Source organism: Prionailurus bengalensis, chromosome C2 (assembly GCF_016509475.1).
Source record: "Prionailurus bengalensis isolate Pbe53 chromosome C2, Fcat_Pben_1.1_paternal_pri, whole genome shotgun sequence".
In the NCBI taxonomy this organism is placed as follows: domain Eukaryota; kingdom Metazoa; phylum Chordata; class Mammalia; order Carnivora; family Felidae; genus Prionailurus; species Prionailurus bengalensis.
The window spans coordinates 106861759-106868594 of NC_057350.1; positions in this window are offsets into that span (position 1 = coordinate 106861759).

A 6836-nucleotide genomic window follows, 5' to 3' on the forward strand; every position below is an offset into this window, starting at 1 on the left:
GAACAATAATGATCTCCAAGGAGTTCTCAAATCTAAACATACATTATTTAATAATTCATTATAATCTCCCTATGAAGAGGTGGATAAGCCTTTTTAATAAAAACCAAAATGTAACCCCTCATTACTATCCTACTCTAATTACAGGAAGTGTCTGAGTAAGCCATGTAGATGTCTAAATTATAAAATTTTATTCTAAAAGTGCAGTTTATTGCTTTCAAGGGCACATAATAATTAGAACTAGACGAAGTGTTGCCTAGCAGAATTCCTTAGGATAATTAATTTAATGAATAGGCAAGGATGTTTTCTAATTAGCAGGTCAGCTGTTTCCACATAAGTGCCTCTGCTGCAGCTAAGAGAACTTACAACTGTTTGCTCTTTCGAACATTCTCTCAGTTCTCTTGCTTGTATTTTTCATTTTTGCCCCTTTCTTTGCATAGCAGCACACAGGGAAGAATCAGCTAGCCAACAGTCCCAATTGTCACCCCTACAAATTAATATGGCTTACGTTAATGGAAAATTGGTGCACTAGGTTCCTCAATAAAAGCATAAAGCCACCCCATATTCCCCACTTAGTCCTTACCTCTAATGCACACCAGCCTGCCAACCCTGGAGGTGAGAAGAAAACTAATCTAAAATCCTCAGAATATATCACTTTCATCTAAAAAGCAAGTGTTTTAACACCCCTGACCAAAGTTTTCCAGCCATTAGTCTTCGTTAACTTAGGTGCTTGCAATTATTTCTTTGATCCATATAATGCTAATTTTGCTCTGCAGACCTTCTGAACTACTTAACAGCAAAGTGTAAGCATCCATTTTCAACTTACTTCTGGATAGTTGGGATCAAAAAAGTTTAACTTAGTTGATATTAAATCCCGGTTTTCAGGGACAATTATATCAAGATAAAAATCTCAAGACAAGAATCTAAGTAGATTCTTCCCTTTGAAAACAGGACTGCCTTGTAAGGGGAGCTGGGAACCCACTGCCCAAAGTAAGTCAAGGGGATGTTCTTGACTCCCTTGTGGTCATTGAAAACCCATCTATAGAAAGGGACAAGAAGACTAGAAGAAACGAAAGTTCTTCCTAGATCTACTCATTCAATGCCCACCACCCTGATAAAAGCTGGGACCTTCAAATGTGTTATTGCCCTGAGCCCCACGAATCTTGCATAATCTGCCTGGCTGTTTTGACAAGCTAAAACAAAACTGAAGGTCAGCAAATATTACCATGTTCAAAATACCATAACTGGGGCAGTAGTAGATACCAATATAATGGCTGTAGCCACCTACAAAAGGGTCAAGGATGTTACAGACTGTTGAAGAAACAAAACAAAAACATACAAACAACATGAATGCTAATTAAACAGTTTCTGCAGCTACAAAAGAAATGTCAGTTGTTGATTAATCAAAAATGAACAGTACAGGCAGTAAGTATTAGGGAAGTTTCATGAGCAGGGGTAAGAATACTACTGGCTGAGAGGCCATGAAAGGCATTATGAGCATGCGGAAGATTGGTGAAATTTCAAACAGCACAATTTCCCACGCAGGTTCAAGAAAACGGAAAATCTGTGTGAGAGCCAAATGTTGGTTCCTGAAGGGGAGGAGGTGGGCTAAAGTGTGATTACAAAGGCCACCCCAAACCCAGCAAAGAACCACTCAAGGCACAGAGAATCTCCGAGGTCATTTGAGCAGGAGAGTGTATGATCAAAACTGTGGCTCAGGAACTTAATCTGGCAGCTCCTGTGTTTTGAATGAATTAAGGAAGAGGAACAAACTGTCACAGAAGACTTCTGTGAGGTCTCCTAATTCCTTCCCTTCAAAGCCAGCCTACACACTACCTCCACATTTTCTTTACAAGAGCATTTTCCATACATCACACTCTCCCCAATTCTGTCCATGCCCCTCCTATACCCTCACTTCCACAGGACAAAGCCCAGACTTCCCATATGGGCGTACTACACCCATCAGAGTCTATTCCCAGCTTAACTTTTCAGCTCACAGCTCTCCTACCACTCCATGTGGATTTCTATCGCTCACATGTTTACCACTCAACACCTTGCCCAAAACCTTCTCCACATGCTTAAGTGCTCATCTTCCCAAGCCTTGGATTCTACTTCCTCCAGCTGCCTCCCATCTCACTCTACACTGCTGACTCTCCCACTGGTTTATCACCTTGGAGTTAATGACGGGCTCCTTTATCATCCCAGGTCTGTTTTCTCTCCCCCAGTACTCCCTTTTCCAGTCTATAGAACATGGCATGCTAGCAACATTCTGAACATAGTAGACACTCAGTAAGCAATGGTGACACTGATAATGAAGACAAAGGCAATCCACATTTAGAAGACCCCTGCAGTGATCCAAGCACACAGATAATGGGCACGAGTAGAACTAAAAATATTTTAAAACATATTGGAAAGAATGAACAGAAATAAAATACTTATTTAGACAAGAGTGGTAAGGGAGACAGAACAAAAATGACTCTGAGACTCCAAGTCTGAGAAATCAAAAGAATGATAAACTAGCACCTAGCACATGGTAGGCACTCAGCAGTCATTGGGGAAAGAAAGAGAGGGAGGGAGGGTGTGCATTGTAGGGGAGAGTTCAGATTCAGACAAGTTAAATGTGAGTGTCTAGGGAGGCCTCAGCAGGAAATGCAGGATGGAGGTTCAGAGACAGCTTAGGCTCAGCTCTGAGTCTAGAGTTATCTGTCCAGCAAAGTATTCAAAGCTGCAGATGTAAATGGTACCTCTGAGAAAGGAGGAAAGAGAAAGAACAGAGGACCTAGGAGATACAGGAACCATAAAAATCCTGACAGGTAACACAGTGAGAGGAAATGGTACTGGATAATAGAGCACTGGAAAATCAAATGAGGGAACAGTTTGAAGAAAGGGGGTAATGAATCACGAGTGTCACATGAGAGGAACCTGGGTGGCTCAGTTGGTTAAGCGTCTGGCTCCGGCTCAGGTCGTGATCTCACAGTTCATGAGTTTGAGCCCTGCGTCGGGCTCTGTGCTGACAGCTCAGAGCCTGGAGCCTGCTTTGGATTCTGTGTCTCCCTCTCTCTCTGACCCTCACCACGCACACTCTGTCTCTCTCTCTCAAAAACAAATAAACATTAAAAAATTTTTTAAAAAATTTAAAAAGAAGAGTGTCACATGAAACAGACTAGTCAAAGAGAATGAACAGCTATCTCTCGGCAAATAACTCAATTGCCACCTCTTCCAAGAAGCCTTCCCTGATCATGCATCAGAACATCTTTTCCCTTCTCTGACCCATTATCCACGCCACAAGCACATATCCCTTCTACCAAGCATGAGTGGCAATGTTTAAATCCTCTTACTTCCCCTGCCACAGGATGTAGCAAAGGCTTCAACATATGGGTACTCACTAAATCTTTGTAGAATGAACACAAAGCAAATGATTCTCCTGTGTATGCTTTTCTGGAATTACTGCCTAAATCCAATTTATGAATGTGTGCCTATAAAATTAAATCACAAGTTGCCTGGGATTTATTTGTTCTAACACTCACCAACTCCAATTCAAAGCAATTCCAGAATATACAATACCTGCAAGCATTCATACTTTGCAGCCCACATTTTAAAGACAATAAAGAGGGGAAATGTTTCACAAAGTTGTTTGCAATTAAACATAACTTAACCTAACCTTATAAAGTTATATATTCTCATTATCTTTTACTTTCTTGTAAACAAGCCAAATTCCTTTAGTATTTCAATTTCTCAACTTTTTGTTTTGTTGAGAGGTTTTGTTTTTTTTTTAATGTTATCAAACTTCAAAGATAATGGCCTCAAGAAGAAATCCATGATGAGAAGTAGAACTTAGGTTCTTGCAGCAAGCTGTAGCTGGGAATTTTTAGTGGTTAAATCATGAACAAAAACCAAAAAGTGCCACTTCAAGAAAATTAAAGAATTGCAGAGTATGAAAATGTTCCACTCTACAAGTAGAAAAACACATTAACAACAAGACCTTTCTAAAGCATTAACCTCACAATTAAAAACAGAAACAAAAACAGCTGCTGAAGACTCCTTATGTTCTCTCTTATAACCTAGTTTCTTCCAAGAGTAGGCTACCTTTTTTATTCTAATTTCTGCCTTGGATTCCTATTCCAAATCATTACAAGCTGGCTGCTCTTTCTTGGTTAAATGGCACCACCGTCCATTCAAGCCAGAAATCTGGGAGTTGTCCTCAATTCCAGCCTTTCCCCAACCTCACGTCATGATCACGCTGTCAGTTCAGCCTCTAAGCATCACTAGAACTTGTCCTCTCCTGCCACTGCCTTAGTTCAAATCCTCATTACCTCTCGTGAGCTTCACTGCTCCAACCTATTAAACATCCTCTTGACTCCAGATTTGTTCCCCTCAACCTCTACTTCATTTTCTTCCTTCTGCTTCTAGGGTCATCTTTCTGAAATGTAAACCCTATCTGAATCCCCAACAGAAAAATCTTCCAAAAGAACCTCCCATTTTCCTTCAGGATTAACATCATGCTGAACATGGAATGAAAGGGCCTCAGCAATCTGCCTTGTACCAAACAAAACTTTCAAGCTAAACTCCCCTGGCACCCCTTCACTCCATTTTCATTAACCAGCAAGCTCGCTCAGGATTAGCTCTGGGACCTCCTGTCCTCCCCATTCTTGCCCCACTCCTCCCCTGCTTAGGTGAATCATCTTACTCATTCTTTATGATACAGCTCAAAGACCATCTCCTCTGGGAATCTTGGAAGTATTCTAGGTCCTCTGAACCCCATAGAGGTTGTCATAGAGATGAGCTCTATGACAGTGCTCATCACACTGTATCACAATCACAGAATTACTGAGCCTTTGTAAACAGACAAAGGCTGTTGATTAATCAAAAATGGTCTACATTTCCCACATCTCTGAATCGCCATCCCTAGTGAAAAGCCTTAGGATCAGTGATGCCAGAAACAAGTGATGACACAGAAGTCTGTCATATCTTACATCATCAAGCATCATCACGTTATTATAGCATCCTGCTTTGTTTTTCCCACAACTGGTTTTCTTTGAATTATAAGATGGTATCAAACATATCTCCCAATTTCAGAGATATTAAAGATGAAATATTGTAGTCTATGAAATACAGCATATTAACTTAAGTAACATGATCATAAAAACTTTATGTACTTAGTCAACAGACTAGAAAAGCATTTTAGCAGTTGAAGTGTTAAAAAATAAACCAAACAACTCTTAAATGAAGGGAACACGTTTACATTACCTTAAAATATTACAATATTTTTTCTTTAAAATGGTAATTGAGGAATTGTTCTGTATCCTAATTGTGGTAGTCTGAACACAAATCTCTATTAAAATTCATAGAACTTTAAAATAAAATTAAAGTTATGGAAAATACTTCTAAACATCCATTAAATACACCTGCCTTCTTAGACCCATCCCCCCAACTCTCCATTCACCAAGCCTGGATTCCACCTTCCCAGACCCCACTAGTACCCAAAGAGGATGCTTATTTCTCCTCTGACACTCTCCATTTCATGATCGGTGACTTTCAAATCTGAGCTAACCTCTCTCCAGGCACACCTGCCCACTCTATGTTCCCGCCTGAGACATATGTTCCAGCCATTTCTCTCCCAGACCAGTGGCTGCTTAAGCCCAGACTCTTCCCTCTCTCATCCTCTTCCCACCTCACCCCATCAACTGTCTACCTCTTGTCCACCATACCCTGTGAAATCTAGGCTCTATTGGATTAAGGAGGGGAAAAAGAGAAGAGGGTTCACCTTGTGTCCTGACACTTTTATTTACCTCTTCCCCAGGGCAGATAGGGTCGCGCCTGAACATACTAAGACACTGAACCCTGAAATAATCAGATTTCCCTTAAAAAAAAACAAAACAAGCCTCAATATTGGGGCAGCGGGCAGGAGAGTTAGACAAATCTTGCAAGAAGCTTGAAAGTGTCATCAGTGCAAAATTTCAGCTGTTTGTAAACAACCCACTGTATCCTAGAAATTTCCAAGCATGCTCCATTTATTTGCCACAGTGTCCAAAGGAATCTGAGCATAATTGTAAGACAGTCCATCTTCTCCGATCTATCAACTAAATGCAAGGAATGGACAGATATTTCTCTCGACAGTGTTTTAGGTCATCCATCAATGAATATATATCTAACATGTGGCAATAAACTATATCTGTATGTTTCATACATTAAGTACGTGAGTGCTAGAAGGAATTCTAGTGATACTCCATTTCGCTAATCAGAAAATGGAAGCACAGGAAACTACAACCTAGTAAAACTTAGAAGACAAGCATGGAAGATGATCTTCAAAAAGACAAATTCCTACAAAGTACACACTAATCCCAAATGGAATGCCTCATAGGTCTACTGATTTTTCATTACACAACTGATGTGCAGTCAAACCTATGGGGGAAAAAATCATTTTAGGAAGTTGAGGGAGTTAAGCAGGGTTGCTGACAAGATGTGGGACTGATAAAGATCCACAAGGAAAAGAAGTGTGTACTTGAGTACTTATATAGGAATACCTCATGGGTAAGTGGTAATAAGTATGTAATAAGTTTGGGTTGTCACCTACCTGTATGACGTCAAGGACATTTCAGTATTTCTTACAAAACATCAGAGTTTTCCCCATTAACCTCTAGGTAGCAAATCTGTGTTCAGGACCTAAATTCAGTTTTCCCATGTTGCACTCCAAGAACATGCAAATGGAAGAAGTCAAGGGGGATGAAACTGAGGTTAAGGCATTCCAGAATCATGGAGAGCTTGCAGACAATTTGAAGCTGTTCTCTGCCACTACTGGGAACAGAATATGTGTTATTTCATTAGTCTTTACCCCATTC